Source organism: Colobus angolensis, unplaced genomic scaffold (genome assembly GCF_000951035.1).
Source record: "Colobus angolensis palliatus isolate OR3802 unplaced genomic scaffold, Cang.pa_1.0 Scaffold257, whole genome shotgun sequence".
NCBI classification, from domain to species: Eukaryota; Metazoa; Chordata; class Mammalia; order Primates; family Cercopithecidae; genus Colobus; species Colobus angolensis.
The window spans coordinates 3753561-3772819 of NW_012115788.1; positions in this window are offsets into that span (position 1 = coordinate 3753561).

Genomic DNA, 19259 nt, shown 5'->3' on the forward strand with positions numbered 1-19259 from the left:
CCATCCCAGTCAAAAGAAATGCTAGGAATCTGTCTCTCAGTTTTTTACCCCTAAAGTAGCAGTTTAGCCACTTACTGTTTTAACTTCCAATCCTTGTCAGTCTTGCTCATTATCTGTTAGAGGTTTCATTGAATTACATGTTTTCATTGACCAGTGAATAAATAAGGAGAAATTGTGAACAGCATTTTTTCAATTCCATAGAAATTATCAGTCAAGGACAAACAAAGCAATATTTGGAGTCATCAGAGTCCCTGACGATGTATCCACACATGTCTCATCATCAAAGAACCAGCCTTTGAATTTATATTATTGACTCTATTCCACATATTAGGAGTAAAAATCCCTTTATGACTAAAGAGCAAATATTAAGATGAGAATGATGTCCTTCACAGGACACAAAGATAACCAGCTGTTAATAAACAGAATGTTAAGTCCAGACCTCAAAAACAAAAATTCCCCAAAAAAGTCTGGTTTGAATCTGGAAATCATAAGAATATACATGTAATTAAAGTCAGATTTGTTTATGAGATTTTCAAAGGACAGAAACAGAAAGAAAGAGAGGGAAGAAGAGAAGGACACTACGGAGGGTCCTGGTAACTCAAGCTTTTAAGGAATATCTAAAAAGGTAAGAAAAAAATTGAAGAGGTTGAAGAAAGAAACGAAAGCAGTTGTCCCAAAGACTAAGAAGAGGATTTCAAGGGATGAACAAATGATCTACTGTATAATAGCACACAGAGTTGAATAAAGTTGAGTTCTTCAAACGATATATTAAATGTGACCATAGGAGATGATAGGCAGTCGTATCAAGAGGAGGAGCAGTGTAGTGTCTTCATATGAAGATGTCCTGGAGAATATATTTATGTTTTTGCTTTTTTAAGATAAACTGTCTAATACATTTCAATTGAAAGGATTATGTAGGTTATAAAACTTAAAAATTGGCAGGGCAGAGTGTATCACACCTATAATCTCAGCACTTTATTTAGGAAGCCAAGGTGGGAGAATTGCTTGAGCCCAGGAGTTTGAGACCAGCCTGGGCAACAAAGCAAGACCCAAGACCCCCATCTCTATTTAAAAAAAAAAAAAAAAATAGCTGGGCATGTGCCTGTAGTCCCAGCTTCTCAGGAGGTTAGAGTGGGAGGATTGCTTAAGACCAGTAGGTAGAGGCTGTAATGAGCTGTGACCAAGCCATTGCACTCCAGCTTGGATAGCAGAGTGAGACCCTGTCTCAAAAACAAACAAACAAAACTAAAAAAGGAAAAATTAATCTGAAGTATGTTTGGAAGTTTCTTATAAAATTTAACATACAGCTCTAACCTTTACCCTATGACCCAATTATTTCACTTCTACATATTTATTCAAGAAAATTAAAATCATATGTCCACCAAAAAGATCTGATCATGAACGTCCATAGTAGCTATTCATAACAGCTAAAACTGAAAACAGCCCATATGCCTATCAAGTAGACAATAGATAAACAATGGAATAATATTCAACAATAAAATGGAACCAAGTATTGATGCATGCAACAACAAACAGGGAAGATCTCAAAAAAATTATGCTGAGGGGAAGTACACACATACAAAAGAGCCACTATTGTATGATACTATTTATATAAAGTTTTACAACAGGCAAAATTAAACTATGCTGCTAGAAATAAAAACAGTGTTTGCTTTTGGTGTGGTGAGGGATTGACTAGAAAGGGATAACAAAGGAACTTTCTGGGGATGGTATTGCTTTTTTTCATATGGGTGTAAACTATACAATTGTATGCATTAATGAAAATTCATAAAACTTTAACATTTCATCATATGTAAATTCTTCTTTAATCGAAAGGGAAAAGAAACATTGATAGGAAGAATGTTTGTAAACAATGTTATAGGAGCTTATCTAGATTGAGAGGGGCGAAGAGAAAAATCTAGGAAAAAGATAAGGCTAAGGGAGACTTATTTTAAAATAGTGTAAACATGTTAACTTTAAAAAATAGAGAGGAAAATATTGGATTTAAAATGCAGGGTATTGATAGAGCAATATCCCAGAGTAGACAAATGGAACTATATTAAAGGAACCAAACATGTTTTACTTTCCTCCTCTAAAGGGCCAAAAAGGAGACAGAGCAGGCTCAGGAGGTTTAGGAACTTGATCCAATTAATTTATAGTGGGTTACATAATCAATCATGAGAAGAGACTAAACATAAAAATTTCGTTATTTGGGCTCCATGTTGTCCTCACAAGGATAAGAGTACCTCCGGGGCCTCTGTAATTGACTTCTAACAAGGTAGATAATTTTGATCATGTTAGAGACATATCTGAAATGGACTCAGCCCTGGGCTACTGCATTGGTAAGGACTAAGCAATAGTAATGCTCATCTAAAATTGTTTTTATAGAGAAAAAGTCAAGTACCACCAGAAACTTTGCACAAGAATTACAGTGAACTATGAAGTCTGATGCAAACCAAAATTGCCAGATGTATTTGGACAGAGCTTATGTATCCGAATATAAAATGTTAACTCAACCGTGAACACTTTCATCTTACTGAGTTTAATGAAAAAGTATTTGGATATCTATAAAACAACAGAAAATAAATGGGAAGTATCTCAACAACCACTGAGACATTTTGGCACAAACACATCACAACCCCATAAGCCTTAGAACTGAATAGAATATGTTGGCCAAAATTATTAGGGACGAGTGAATGGGTAGAAAGCACGCCATGTATGTTTATGCAGTGTTGTTTGAAATTTGAGGAGGCATGAGAATGACTAGAAAATCTCAAAGAACAATACTGGTTTAAATGATGATAGCTCCAAAACTCCAAAGACAAAGCTCTAAACTGGCTTCATTGAAAACCACTTACATTTCAAAATACGGATTTGAAACATCAGGAAATAGACTAAATGGAAACCATCTGAGAGGAAAATAACAGAAACTAGAAATATATCCCAAAAAACTCCAAAAATACGTAGGGGAAAAACATTAAACACTGGAGCTCATTGGGAACAAATCTCTTTACATTGTCATTTAAAGTCTTTGGCAGTGTTTTACCAGGTAAATTTTGCTTTTTAATAATTATTTATTTTAATTTTATCATTAAAATTTCTCCACTTCTATCCTGTAAAATTGACTTACTATTGCAAAATCTGTGATTTTTTTTATTACTGATGTCATATGAAGCTGCCCTTAAAACACAGATACAAATAATGTAATAACACAGGATTTTCATTAATATTTTTGTAGAGATACTATAGCACGTAAAAAGCCATTCTTTCACAAGCAACAATGAACCTAGGAAGTTGACTCATAGGGATATCATAACAAAATGCCACAGATTAGGTGGCTTAAACAACAGAAGTTTATTTCTCGTAGTTCTGGGGGCTGGAAGTACAAGGTCATCTTGGTGCATTTGATCTCTCCTGAGGCCTTTCGCCTGGCTTTTAGATGGCCACCTTCTCACTATATTCTCACATGGCCTTTTCTCTGTATGTACCCATCCCTGATGTCTCTCCTTCTTCTTATAAAGACACAAGTGATATTGCATTCAGAACCCACCCACATGACTTCATTTAAACATAACTGCCTTTTTATGAGTTCTGTCTTCAAATACAGTCGCATTGGGAGCTTAGGACTTCAACATGTGATGAGTTTGAGGAAACATAATTCCGTTCATAACAAGGGTCATGTCAGATTCAATATTTGGGAGTCCCTTTAAGACTGAAAGCTGGGCAGTGACTGAGAAATGGGTAAGGGATAGTTCACACAGTTAATATTACGAAAATATCTCAGTTAATAGACATATAAGATTAGACGATGTGTTTTCATCAGGATGTCTTCTCACCCCGCACCCCAGGAAAACAAATCGTGTAAGACTATCTATTTTCCCTCCTGCAGAGCTGACCTTTGTAATTTTTCTAGATGAAGTTATATGGTAGTGCATGTCATTCACATCTTAAGTGCCTTCTCATTAGAGAGGGACGTTTTCATAGCGTGGGAAAGCCAGGCCTACGTATTTTGCCTTTGTGCCTTTTGGATTGTGAGATCTTGATAGAATTGGGAGTGCCTTGTGGCTATAAGGTGATGGAATTAAGGGAGAGCCAATCAGATTGATTTTGTTTATTAGAGGAAGATATTTTTTCAGCACAGGTTCAAACACACAGAAACTCTGCCTGTTCCATTTCTTCTGAACAATCTCTAATTAGTAAGGTCCTACCAGGTCAGATGAAAACAGTTGAAGAAGAAAAGAGAAGGAAGGCAAAATTCAGATTGCTCTGGCTTGAGATGGTAAGGAAGTAGGACCTGCTCTTTGAAAACGTTGACTCCAAAGCAAATTTTCTCACCCTCAGCACTAGTCGCACTTTGAGCCAGTTAACTGCTTGTCATTGGCGGGTGGCTGTCCTATGCATTGTAGAAAGTTTAGCAGCATTCCTGGTTTCTACTTACTAAATGCTGACAGCTCCCCCTCACCCCAGTTTTGACAGCTGAAAATAACTCCAGACATTGCTAAATGTTCCATGGGAGATAAAATTGACAGCAATTGAGAACTACTGACCTAGAGAAAAGAAGAAAAATTAGGCATTATCACGAGACGGGTATAGCGTCCTTTTTTGCAGTTTTTTGTTTTGTTTTGTTTTGTTTTGCTTTGCTTTAGAATGAAGGATGCTTGTATATATTTAAAACTGGTAGAGTAATGTCCAATTATCCATGTAAGGTTGACTACCTGAGATTCTTTTCCTCACTCTTCTAAAACATTACTAAAATAACAGTAGCAATAAAGGCTCAAAAGAGATACAGACTCCAAAGGACAAAGAAAACAGTGGAATAGACATGAACGGATGAGCAGTTTAAGTAGCTTTTCTGAACCCAGAAAAGAGACATTGTGGTGATTACTGAGTTAGAAGATCAGAGAAAGACATAACTTTTTTTGCTTTTTTCTTTTTTTTTACTTTAAGTTCTGGGGTACATGTGCTGAACATGCAGGTTTGTTACATAAGTGTACATGTGTCATGGTGGCTTGCTGCACCTGTCAACCCATCGTCTAGGTTTTAAGCCCCACATGCATTAGGTATTTCTCCTAATGCTCTCCCTCCCCTTTCTTCCACCCGCTGACAGGCCCCAGTATGGGATGTTCCCCTCCCTGTGTCCATGTGTTCTCATTGTTCCGCTCCCACTTATGAGTAAGAACATGCGGCGTTTGGTTTTCTATTCCTGCATTAGTTTGCTGAAGACGATGGTTTCCAGCTTCATCCATGTCCTTGCAAAGAACATGAACTCATTCTTTTTTATGGCTGCACAGTACTCCATGGTGCATATGTGCCACATTTTCTTTATCCAGTCTATCATTGATGGGTATTTGGGTTGGTTCCAAGTCTTTGCTATTGTAAATAGTGCTGTAACAAACAGCACTATTCTATAGTAAACAGTACTACTATGCATGTGTCTGTATTTCTAGTAGAATGATTTATAGTCCTTTGGGGATATACCCAGTAATGGGATTACTGGGTCAAATGGTATTTCTGGTTCTAGATCCTTCAGGAATCATCACACTGTCTTCCACAATGGTTGAATTAATTTATATTCCCACCAACAGTGTAAAAACGTTCCTATTTCTCTGCATCCTTGCTAGCATCTGTTGTTTCCAGTCTTTTTAGTGATCACTATTCTCACTGGTGTGAAAAGGTATCTCATTGTGGCTTTGAGATATCTCAAAGTGTATGAGATGGTATCTCATTGTGGTTTGCATTTCTCTAAAAACCAGTGATGATGAACCTTTTTTCATATGCTCATTGGCCACATATTTATGTCTTCTTTTGAGAATTGTCTGTTCTTATCCTTTCCCCACTTTTCGATGGGGTTATTTATTTTTTCTTATAAATTTGTTTAAGTTCCTTGTAGATTCTGGATATTAGACCTCTCTTGTACAGATAGATTGCAAAAAGTTTCTCCCATTCTGTAGGTTGCCTGTTCACTCTGATGATAGTTTCCTTTGCTGTGCAGAAGCTCCTTAGTTTAATTAGACCCCATTTGTCAATTCTGACTTTTGTTGCAATTGCTTTTGGTGTTTTAGTCACAAAGTCTTTGCCCTTGCCTATGTCCTGAATGGCATTGCCCAGGTTTTCTTCTAGAGTTTTTATAGTTTTAGGTTTAAGTCTGTAGTCCATCTTGAGTTAATTTTTGTATAAGCTGTAAGGAAGGGAGTCCAGTTTCAGCTTTCTGCATATGGCTAGCCAGTTTTCACAGTACTATTTATTAAATAGGGAATCCTTTCCCCGTTGTCTGTTTTTGTCAGATTTGTCAAAGATCAGATGATTGTAGATGCATTGTGTTATTTTTGAGGCCTCTGTTCTGCACCATTGGTCTATATATCTGTTTTAGTACCAGTACCATGCTGTTTTGGTTACCGTAGCCATGTAGTAAAGGCTACAAGGGCAGCCAGAGAGAAAGGTCAGGTTACCTACAAAGGGAAGTCCATCAGACTAACAGTGGATCTCTCTGAAGAAACCCTACAGGTCAGAAGAGAGTGGGGGACCAATATTCAACATTCTTAAAGAAAATAATTTTCAACCCAGAATTTCATATCCATAACTTAAGTGTCCTCAAAGGTATAACCAATTTACCACCAAAACATTTAAAACACCAAGAGTATTTCAGAAGATGTGTGATACACAGAGATAAACACTGGATAATTTATTTAAAATTTTAATCAGACGTCGTTATGCTTCCAAGTGCTCACTCCATTTGTGATAAACCAGGAGGACATTCCTTCAATCCCAATAGGTTATTAGGATACCTTATCCCTAGCAATGGAATTAATTGAAAAAGCTGTAGATTTGAGCAAAAGATCTGTTGCTATTTGTACATCTTAGCACAAGGCTCAAATTTGCAAGCATAGATATATATAATAATATTCATACTCTATGCTGGAATCTTAGTTGCCTTCTGCATCTGATACTGGGAATATTGTGTCTGGCATTTATCCACTCAGGTTGAAATTTGCACAGTTTCCATATTAACTTGTTTAGTCAAACTGTTGTCAAAGTAGACTTTAAAAAATCATTAAAAAAAAAAAAAGAAGCTATTTCCCACCTATGTCAATAGTCCAAAGGAGTTCAAGTCCAAGGAAATCCAGGAAGAATTGGGAATTGATCTGGGTGAACAACTAATTATTCTATCATAGTGACAGGGTTTGTTTGTTTCTTTGTTTATAATTTTTATTTTAAGTTCAAGGGTACATATACAGGTTTGTCACATAGGTAAACTTGTGTCATGGGGTTTGTTTATAGATCACCCAGATACTAAGCCTAGTACCCATTAGTAATTTTTCTTGATGCTCTCCCTCCTCCCTCCCTCCACCCTCCAATAGGCCCCAGTATGTGTTGTTTCCTTCTATATGTTCATGTTTTCTCACCATTTAGCTCCCACTCATAAGTGAGAACTTGCAGTATTTGGTTTTTCTGTTCCTGTGTTAGTCGGTTAAGGATAATTGTCTCTAGATTCATCCATGTTCCTGCAAAGGACATGATTTCATTCTTTTATATGGCTGCATAGTATTACATGGTGTATATGTACCAATTTTCTTTACCCAGTCTAGCATTGATAGATTTTTAGGTTGACCCCATGTCTTTGCTGTTGTGAATAGTGCTGCAATGAAGATGAGTGTGCATGTGTCTTTACAAAAGAAAAATTTATATTCGTTTGGGTATATACCCAGTAATGGGATTGCTGGCTTGAATGATATTTCTGTCATTAGATCTTTGAGGAATCTCCACACTGTCTTCCACAAACTGGGTGAACTAATTCTCACCCCTACCAACAGTGTACAAGTTTTCCCTTTTCTCCACAACCTCTCCAGCATCTGTTAATTTTTTTGACTTTTTAATAATAACCATTGAGTCTGGTGTGGGATGTTATCTCATTTATGGTTTTAATTTGCATTTGTCTAATGATCAGTGATAATGACCTTGTTTCATATTCCTGTTGGCCACTTCAGTGTCTTCTTTTGAGAAGTGTTTTTTCATGTCCTTTGACTACTTTTTAATGAGGTTGTTTCTTTTATTCTTCTAAATGTATTTAAGTTCTGTGTAGGTGCTGGATACTAGACTTTTGTGGGATGCTAATATGGTTAGGCTTTTTGTCCCCACCCAAATCTCATCTTGAATTGTAATCCCCGTAAGCCCCATAATTCCAACTTGTCAAGAGAGAAATTAGGTGGAGATAATTGAATCAGGGAGGCAGTCTCCCTCATGCTGCTCTTGAGGTAGCGAGTGAGTTCTCATGAGATCTGATGATTTTATAAAGGGCTCTTCCCCTTTAATTGGTGCTACTGCTTCTTGCTGCCTTGTGAAGAAGGTACCTTCCTTCCTCTTTGCCTTCTGCCATGATTGTAAGTTTCCTGAGGCCATTCCAGCCATGCTGTACTGTGAGTCAATTAAACTTCTTTTCTTTATAAATTACTCAGTCTGAAGAAGTTCTTTATAGCAGTATGAGAATGGACTAATACAGTAAATTGGTACTGGGAATGGGCACTACTCTAAAAAGACTCAAAAATGTGGAATTGACTTTGGAGCTGTGTAACCGGTAAAGGTTGGAACAGTTTGGAGGACTCAGACAAAGACAGGAATGTTTGAGAAAGTTTACAATTTCCTAGAGACTTGTTAAATGTCTTTGACCATGATGATGATATTGATATGGACAATGAAGTCCAGGCTGAGGTGGTCTCAGATGAAGATGAGGAATTTGTTGGAAAGTGGAATAAAGATGACTCTTGCTATGCTTTAGCAAAGAGACTGGTGTTATTTTTCCCCTGCTTTAGAGATCTGTGCAATTTTGACCTTGAGAGAGATGACTTAGTGCATTTGGTGGGAGAACTTTCTAACCAGCAAAGCATTCAAGATGTGACTTCAGTGCTCTTAAAAGCATTCAGTTTTATGCATTCACAAAGACACCATTTGGAATTGGAACTTATGTTTAAAAGAACAGCAGAACATAAGCGTTCGAAAAAGTTGCAGCCTGACAATGTGAAAGGAAAGAAAAAGCCATTTTCCAAGGAGAAATTCAAGGGGGTTGCAGAAATTTGCATAGGTGGAGGAGCCAAATGTTAATCACCAAGACAATAGGGGAAATGTCAGAAGTCTTCACAACAGCCCCTCCCATTACAGGCCTGGAGGCCTAGGAGGAAAATATGGTTTCATAGGCTGATTCCAGGACCTTGCTGCTTTGTGCAGTCTCAGGACTTGGTGGCCTGCATCCCAGCCATGACTAAAAGGAGCATTTACTGCTATAAATTTCTCTCTTAACTATGCCTTGGCTGTGTCGCAGAGATTCTGGTTATGTTGTATTTTTGTTCTCATTACTTTCAAAGAACTTCTTAATTTCTGCCCTAATTTGATTGTTTACCCAAAAGTCATTGCAGAGAAGGTTATTCAATTTTCATGTAATTGTAAGATTTTGAATGAATACCTTAATCTTGGTTTCTAATTTGATTCGTCTGTGGTCCAAGAAAGTGTTTTTCTTTTTTATTTCAGTTCTTTTGCATTTGTTGAGGAGTATTTTACTTCCAATTATGTGATCAATTTTAGAGCATGTCCCATGTGGCAATGAGAAGAACATATATCCTGTTGTTTTTGGGTGGAGAGTTCTGTAGATACCTATCAAGTTCATTTGATCCAGTGCTGTTCTCAGGTCCTGAACAGTGTCATTAATTTTCTGTCTTGATAATCTGTCTAATGCTGTCGGTGGTGTGTGAAAGTTTCCCACTATTATTATGCAGGAGTCTACGTCTCCTTGAAGGTCTCAGAGAACTTGTTTTATGAATCTAGGTGCTCCTGTGTTGGGTGTATATACATATACATACATACACACACACACACACACACACACACACACGATAGCTCTCCTTGTTTAATTGAACCCTTTACCATAAGGTAATGCCATTATCTTTTTTCATCTTTGTTGGTTTAAAGTGCGTTTTGTCAGAAACTAGGATTCCAACCCCTGCTTTGTTTCTGTTTTACATTTGCTTTGTAGATTTTTCTTCATTCCTTTATGTCAAGCCTATGTGTGTCATTGCATGTGAGATGGGTCTCTTAAAGACAGCATACCAGTAGGTCTTGGTTCTTTATTCAGCTTGCTACTCTGTGTCTTTTAATGAAAATATTTAGTCCATTTATATTTGAAGTTATTATTGATATATGTGGATTTGATCCTGTCATTATGATATTAGTTGGTTATTTTGCAGATTTGTTTCTTTGCTTGCTTTATAGTGTCACCAGTCTGCATACTTCAGGGTATTTGTAGTGACTGGTAACAGTCTTTGTTTTCCATATTTACTGCTTCCTTTGGAGCTCCTGTGAGGCAGGCCCAGTTGTAACAAGTCCTCTCAGCATTTGTTGTCTGAAAAGGATCTTATTTTTCCTTTGCTTATGAAGCTTAGTTTGTCCAGATATGAAATTATCTGTTGAAATTTGTTTTCATTAAGAATAATGAATATTGGCCCCTAATCCCTTCTGGCTTATAGTGTTTCAGCTCAGAGGTCTACTGTTAGTCTGATTGGCTTCCCTTTGTAGGTGACCTAGCCTTTGTAGGTGATGTGACCTTTTTCTCTAGCTGTATTTAACATATTTTCTTTCATTTTGACCTTGGAGAATCTGATGATTATGTGTCTTGGGATGGTTTTCTTGTGGAGTATCTTACTGGGGTTCTCTGCATTTACTGAATTTGAATGTTGGCCTCTCTAGCTATGTTGGGGATATTTTCATGGATGATATCCTTAAATATGCTTTCCAAGTTAGTTTCATTCTTCCCATATCCTTCAGGGATGCCAATCAGTCATAGATTTGGTCTCTTTAAATAACCTCATGTTTCTTAAAGGTTTTTTTATTACTTTTTACTCTTTTTTTCTCTATTCTTGTCTTCCTGTCTTATTTCAGAAATCCAGTCTTTAAACTCTAAGATTCTTTCCTCCACTTGGTCTATTCTGCTATTAATACTTGTGATTGCATTATCAAATCTCTCTAGTGTGTTTTCAGCTCTATCAGGTTGGTTATGTTCTTTTCTATAGTGAACTTTTTGTGTGTTAGTTTCTGCAATGTTTTGTCATAATTCTTAGCTTCCTTGCATTGGGTTATAACATACTCCTATAGCTCAATGAACTTTATTCCTATCCATATTCTGAATTCTACTTCTGTCATTTCAGCCATCTTAGCTTTAGCCTGGTTCCAAATCCTTGCTGGAGAGGTGATATGGTCACTTGGAAGAAATAAGGCACTCTGGCTTTTTGAATTGTCAGAGTTCTTGCACTCATTGTTTCTCATCTTTGTAGGCTTATCTACCTTCAACATTTGAAATGGCTAACCTTTGGAATTATTTTCTTTTATACTATTTGATGACCTTGAGGGTTTTATTGCAGTAAAGTTAGATTCAGCCAATTGGCTTAATTTCTGGGAGATTTTTAGGGGGCCACCACTCAGCTCCAAACTTCTGGACTGTGTGCTCTAACTCTGAGGGACTTAAATTGGGCCTTGACTTTGTTCTCTGGCTCCTTGAAGTTTGGAGTCTACTGTGCTAGGCGTACTGAGGTGCAGCAGCTGCAGCAGAGTGCTAGCAGATGCAGGGATGCCTGCCTCCCTACAGGTGTTCACCACAGTGGCAGAGGCAAGGCAGCTAGTCGGGAGCAGGGAGTCCCTGCTGGAGACTATGTGAACTGTTGCACTGGAGATGGTGTTGGCTTGAGACAAGGTGCTGGACCATATAGGTCTGGGTGCCTTCTCTGTGCCCTGCAAATAGGACTAATCACTAAGACTGTGGGAGGATCACCTGTTTTCTGTGCAGTATTTGCACAAGGGTGGGGTGCTGCTGATGGCAGTGGGGTGGGGCAGGGCTTGTGGGTTCTGGATGTGCCAAGGCTCTGTATGCAATGGCATTCTGTAGGGGTTGGGGGGGGTATAGTACACTCGTGTAATAGTGGGGCAAACCCAGCTCATATAAACATATGACAGCAAAATGATGTGAGGTGTTGCTTTAGGCTCAGGGCAAGCTGCAGTATAGGGAGGGAATGTGCAGACTAGTGTCAGCCATAGGGATCACCTCACTGGAGCTCTCCAATGGTCAGACATGGTCCACCGGCACAGAAGCTATGGTGTGGTCCCCAGGGCACCTGAGACTGACCTGTAGGCAAGCATGGCCAGGCTGGGGCCCTGGGAGAGGCCAGCAGAGCAAGGAGTGGTCAGATCAGACCAGTCTCATGTGATATGCAAGACCACTCTGCAGAGATTAGGTCCGACAGTTCCCCTAGGGCCAGAGTCTGTTATGGGATCATATCAGCCTAGAAAGATGGCCATTCATGGCCACACTCCAATACAGATGTTCCTGCACAAAACTTTCTGGGCTCCACATCAGCTGGCTTGATGCTCTACCACTTTGCTTGTCTTCTGGAGGCTCCATTCCAGTGGGATGCAGGTCAGCAATCACTCATTGCAATCAGCCCAGAAGGGAGGGCTCGTGCTATGGGCCCAAGCCAGGGGGTCCCTGTTTGATGATGGGCAGCTGGGGGTGTGTGGGACCTGAGAGAGACAGACTGACCTCCTCTCTTTGGGTTGACTGCAACTTGTTGGAGGTATGGATAAGGCACTTAGGGTCTTTGCCCTTTCATTAGCCTGAGGGTAGCAAGGACAGTTCCACTGCAGAGGCAGCAGCAGACAGGCTTTCAGTTGCCCCTCTGAGGCTCTTCCAGGGAGTAACAGCTGATACTGGCTTGAGAGCTCTTGTGGGGGGTGGCTAGAGGCCCAGGCCTAGAGGACCTGCCCAGTGAGGAGATGTGGGAATGGGCATCCATGTGACAGTCTGACCACTTTTCCATAGGGTTGCTGTGATATGCTGGGGATCTGCTGCGGTCCCAATCACCTCAGATTTTTCAGTACCTAAGGTATCACCAGTGAAGGCTACAAAACAGCAAAGACAGCAGCATGCCCCTCCCACTGGGAGTTCCATTCCAGGGAGATATGGACCTAAAGCCAGGCTGAACACACCTGTAGGAGGTGGCTAGGTCTCACCCAGTGAGGAGGAATGGGACTGGGGATCCACCTAATAAAGCAGACTGGCCACATCTTCGTAGAGCACCCATGCTGTGTGGGGGTCTGCTTCAGCCGCTGGTCACCTTGGACACTCCAAAGCTCGAAGACTGCCCAAACAGCAAAGATGGCTGCCAGGTCCTCTCTCTAGGAGCTCCATCGCAGGGAGGCCTGAAACCTGTTAGCTGGAGAACACTGGTGGCAGTAGCCAGAGACCCTGGTTGAAGGCTCCACCTGACGATGAGGAACAGGATTGGGAACCTGCTTTAAAAGTAGCAGTCTGGCCACATTTTTGTAGGGCAGCTGTGTTGTGCTTGGGTATTGCTTCCACCTCTGATCAGCTTGGACTCTTCAAAGCCCAAGTTGTCCAAACAGCAAAGATGGTGGTCCACCCCTCTCTCTGGGATCTCAGTCCCAAGGAGTTTTCAAATCTCTGTAGGCCAGAAAACACCAGTGGTGGTGGCTGAAGGCCCTGGTTGTGAGGTTCCTCCCGGTGAGGAGGAAGGGGCTCAGGGACCTGCTTCAGGAATCGGTCTGGCCATGTTTTCATAGAGCAGCTGTACTGTGCTGAGGGGTCTCTTCTGTCCCTGGTCAGCTTAGACTCTCCAAAGCCCAAAGACCAGAACAGCTAAGTCACCCAAACAACAAAGATGGGGGCCCACTTCTCTCTCCAGAGTTTCAACCCAGGGAGGTACAATGCTGCTACAGGTGGCTGGCTGGAATTCCAAGCCAGTGAGTTTTATCATGTGACCAGCCATAGAAGTGGGGCCAGTAGACTGTTGTTGCTCAACCCTCTGGCTTCAGCCTCTTTCCTAGGGTCATATATTGGGGGCTAATCTCCTGCTAGAGTTGCAGCTACTTTTCCTGGGAAGCCTGGAAAGCCCAAGTGTCTAAAGCTCCCCGGTGTCTGCCCGTGCCTGAGTGGCTGCTCTGCCAAGACTCCACATAAGTCTGTGTGTCAGACTGAAGGCCCTGATGGAGTGGGCTCATGAGGCGATCTCCTGACCCAAGGATGCAAATATCCGTGGGTGAAACAAGGGTTCCCAGGGTCACACATTCACTCGCCAGTTCCCCGGGCAGGAGAGGTTCCTCTGGCACCATGTTCCTCCTGGGTGGGCTGTCGTCCTGCCTTGCTTTTCTCTGTTCTCTGTGGGTTGAATTGTTTCCTTGATTATGAACAGTTGGGATTGTGTGGGACCCAGGGAAGATGAACTGACCTCCTCTCTTTGGGTTGACTGTAGCTTGTTGTAGGTGTGGGTAAGGCACACCTTGGAAATATCCAGTGTGAGTACTTGGATATTTCAGTTGAAGGTACTGTGTTACTCACCCCTTCTTTCCTTTCTGTGACCACCACACACACACCCCCACACTAGCTGTTTCTAGTAAGCCACCTTGGTCATTCCCCCTTCGCCTGGTTTATTTATTTTTACCAATACAAAGTGTGATTTATCACATAATTCAATTTGTCATTTACTTATCTATTTATTTTGTAAAATTAGATTAAACTCCAACTACGTATCAGTTTTTATGCTAGTTCGTGGATGAATAGGAAACAAACTTTCTTCATAGAACCTGAACTTTGTTGGAGGAGATATACACTAGAAAAGTAAAGACATAAATGTTGTGCTTTCAAATAGCATTAAGCTCAAGAAAAAAAAAATAATACAAGGCCAAAGGAAGCAGAAAGGTAGGTGGGTTAATATTTTAGATAGGGTGGTGGAATGGTTTGAATGTTCCCTGCAAAACTGATGTTGAAGTTTAATCTTTAGTGTGGCAGTACTGATAGGTATGACCTCTGAAAGGCAGAGTCCTCATGAATGGACTAATCCAGTTTTGGGTTTGCGGATTAAAGCTTAATGAATGAATGGATCATCATGGTGGCAGAACTAATGGCTTTATAAGAAGATAAAGAAAGACCTGAGCATAACACATTAGCATGCTCAGCCCCCTTATTATGTGATACTTTGCTCCACCTAAGGACTCTTCAGGACCCCCACCAACAAGAAGATTCTAACCAGATGAAACCCCTTGAGTTTGGACTTTCCAATCTCCAGAAATGAAAGAAACAAATTTGGTTTCTTATACATTACCCAGTTTCAAATATTCTGTTATAAGCAGTAGAAAATGAACTAAGACAGATGTTCAGAAAGGTTTCTCTGGGGAAGTGACATTTGAACAAAGATATAAAATATAAAAAGAAACATACAATGCAAATATTTGAAAGAGGAGAATTTCAGAAAGAAGGAACAACATGTTTAAAGGCCTTGAGGAGATAGCAAAAAGGCTCCTTTTAAGAGAGCAAAAATCTAGATAGAGTTAGAGTAGTAAAAGCCATCATTGAGGTAGAGGAGGTCTTGAATGATCGTGAGGAGCTTGTGCTTTAACTGTGATAGAGAACCACTGAAGGGGTTTGAGCAGGGTTGTGAAGTGATCTGATTTGTCAATTAGAGGATGTTTGCAGCTGCTACAATGGTGTAAACACAGATAAATGGAGATAATAGAGAACTTTGCAGAAATCTGGGCCAGAGGAACAGAGATTTGGATCAAAGTCATGGTGGTGTTGGGAAAGTTTAGAATCAGAATTAAAATTTGAAGATAGAGCTGACAGGATTTGCTAATGGATATAGGGCCAAAGGGAGAGAGAAGGATCAAGAATGTAAAGCTTGTGCATATGGCCAGAACACCTTGTAAAACAGAAGCATATTTTACAGAAATGGGACAGAGTAGAAAAGGTTAACCCTTTGTGGCTAGATATCAGTAATTCTGTCTTGGACATGTTAAGTCTAAGGTAAGTACTCAGCAGCGATCTCCAAGAAACAGATATATGACTCTGGGAATTCGGGATTTGACTAAGGCTAGAAATATAAATTGGAAGTCATTAGCATACCAATAGCATGTAAAACTATAGACCCTGATTAATTTACAAAGGGAGACACTGACCATGGGAGAAAAGACTTTGGCTGAAATACTTTGACATTTGTCCAGAATCAGTAAAGAAATATGAAATTCAGACTTCAAGGAACGGACAAGAGGCAGAAGGGAAACTAAAAGAGATACCTCAGATCCAAATTCAAAACCAAAAGAAGGCCGGGCACGGTGGCTCAAGCCTGTAATCCCAGCACTTTGGGAGGCCGAGACGGGCGGATCACCAGGTCAGGAGATCGAGACCATCCTGGCTAACACGGTGAAACCCCGTCTCTACTAAAAAATACAAAAAAAAACTAGCCGGGCGAGGTGGCGGGCGCCTGTAGTCCCAGCTACTCGGGAGGCTGAGGCAGGAGAATGGCGTGAACCCAGGAGGCGGAGCTTGCAGTGAGCTGAGATCCGGCCACTGCACTCCAGCCCGTGCGACAGAGCAAGACTCCGTCTCAAAAAAAAAAAAAAAAACCAAAAGTAACTCTCCAGGAATGAGTTATCAACTATGTAAGAGTTTGTATGAATAGGGATAGATCAATAACCATTATATTTCGTGATACAAATGTCAAATGAGGGTGATTTAAATGTACTGGTGGGACTGGCTGGAGACAGTTCAAAAGAGAATAAAATTTCTAAAAGGAGTTTTGCTACAAAGTGCTTCAGAGAAATGTAAGGCTAGCTGGAGGCAGATGTGGAATCAAAGGAGCATTTGTTGATTTTTGCAGTGGGACATAATATAGAATATGTGTAGGTTTAGGAGAATAGCTTAGTGCAAATGGGTATAATAATTGAAAGAGAGATGAAATATTTGTGGCATTTAAATTCTGGGGTAAGCAAAAGAGAATAAAGTTCAATACACAGGTGGAAAACTAGCTTTATGTTAGGATGGAAACAAATAGTGTAGTTTAAATAACTATGGGAAGATGCTTTTATTTCTTTTTTTGCTTACGTTTTGTAATTGTTCCTCAGGTGAACAGATGGATTATTCAGAATGGTTGGTTTACCCCACGCTTCTATCGCTGGTTCATACACAACCATCTTTTAAAAAATTTTTTTGTTAAATAATAGGAACTAGCAGTTGGAAAAATCAGTTCTTGTTATTTGATACCCAACTTAGTATCAAATCATTACTACCTAAAATATCTTTTAGAGATAATTAGTGAAGCAGGAACCCTGAGAAACAGGGAAAAAAGTAGTTTAGAAAGTAACTAAGAATATATTAAAATTAAGGTAGTTTTATCCCAAACAGTATTATGTGATTTAAAATGAAGTTATTACAATTGTAGATGGTACAATTTTATATGTGCCATACATATGTATGTATAAAATATCTACATTATGATATAGCCCATAAATGAACCAATAGTACTGTCTTCATCGGACCACCTAATGCCAAAAAAAAAAAAAAAAAAAAAAAAAACACTTTTACTTTTTTTTTTTTTTTTTTTTTTTTTTTGAGACAAAGTCTTGCTCTTGTCCCCCAGACTGGAGTGCAGTGGCATGATCTCGGCTCACTGCAACCTCCATCTCCCAGGTTCAAGCGATTCTCTTGCCTCAGCCTCCCGAGTAGCTGGGATTTCAGGCACCTACCACTCCAGCTACTAGATCTTGCCAATTCTAGCTCTAAATTTTTCTGAACTATACTAAGATTATAGTATAATGATTAGAATGATTAGGAAGGTATATTTCCTAATCATTCTAAACTTTTCTGTATTGTTAACATTTTTAATTACTTTCTCCCAGGAAAAGAATAAACTGGTTTCTCTGCTTTCGTACTTTGACTTCTAACCTTTCTAGCATATTGCCAGTCGAGTTACCTGATAATAATACATCAGGATTAATTGCTTAATCCTATGCCATGAAATTCTAGTATGCCCACACTTCTTTTGATGAAGTCCAGTTCTTAAATTTGATATTTTATGTTCTCTTTCATTTGTTCCTAACCTAATTTAAAGTTTTTATTCCCCTCTCTTCTTAAGCTTTATCCATAAGACATAGATAGTTGATATCCCATATCTTCTCAAGCTTCTGTGCCTTTACGCACTCCAATCGCTCCACTTGGAATAACCTTTATTTTTCAAGTGTGCAATTAAATATCTGTTGTCATCAAATTTACCCACTTTTCTACTTCTACTGTAGCAGAATTAAAATATTCTTCCTTTGTGTTCACACACACACACATACACACACACACACACACACACACGAGAACACAAAGGAGAAAGAAATTAAATTTGTTGTAGTACAGGTAGAAAGGTGAAGTGAGATAACATATAATAATGTAGGAGAATGTAGGAGTTATATATATATATAATTATGTACATACACATATATATGTATAATTCATCTATATTTTGTGCCCCTCAATGGAGGTTTTGCTAATCCAGATTTGCTTATCTAGATTTTGTTTGGCATGACTGCAGCATCCATACTAGCCTTGTTTCCTTGCCGTATGTATCTATCCACCATGATCATTGACTGACTCCCAAATGGTCCCAGATGCTTCAGGCTTTCATGAAAACTTCATGGTACTCATTATGTCTGAAGTTGTAGCAACTTTAGCATATAGGCTGGTCTAACTTGATTCACAGAGATAATGGCTTCTTCAAAGTCTTCCTGAAAGAGCCAGGTAACACAATCAAGAAGCATGGCTAGAATGCCCTACCATAGACTATATTTTGACCAGTGCTGGACAAAGCTAACAGGGAAGTTCCATGACCTTCCTCCCCTGATGGACTTGACTATTCTGTAGCATGCGATTTTCAAATGGCTCCTCCAGAGATGTTATATAACAGAACAGGAGCTGTGATGTTCACATGATTATAGTAAATTTAGTAACATACCACCCTCATTTAATTTCCTTGCGTGCCTACCTCACTTCTCTTTGTACTTCACTCTTTCTCCCCTGTAATTATACCTCACAAAAGATTAGCAATTAAGTTTTGCTTCAGACTTTGGAAGAAACCGAAACAAACACAAATATTTAATATTATTTGGAATTGATTTTTCATGCGTATTTTAATAGTATGGCCATCTCTCTTTTATGCTGAACTTATCAAAGTTGTCTCACTGTACTTTTTGCACTTCTTTGCATTTCAGTGGAGAACAACGCACCTCTATTAGTGAGTTTTGACTGTGAACCACGTTGTCTCCACCTCCCAATAAATATTATTTTGAACTCATTGGTAGATTAAGAAAGGCCGGGCGCGGTGGCTCAAGCCTGTAATCCCAGCACTTTGGGAGGCTGAGACGGGCGGATCACAAGGTCAGGAGATCGAGACCAT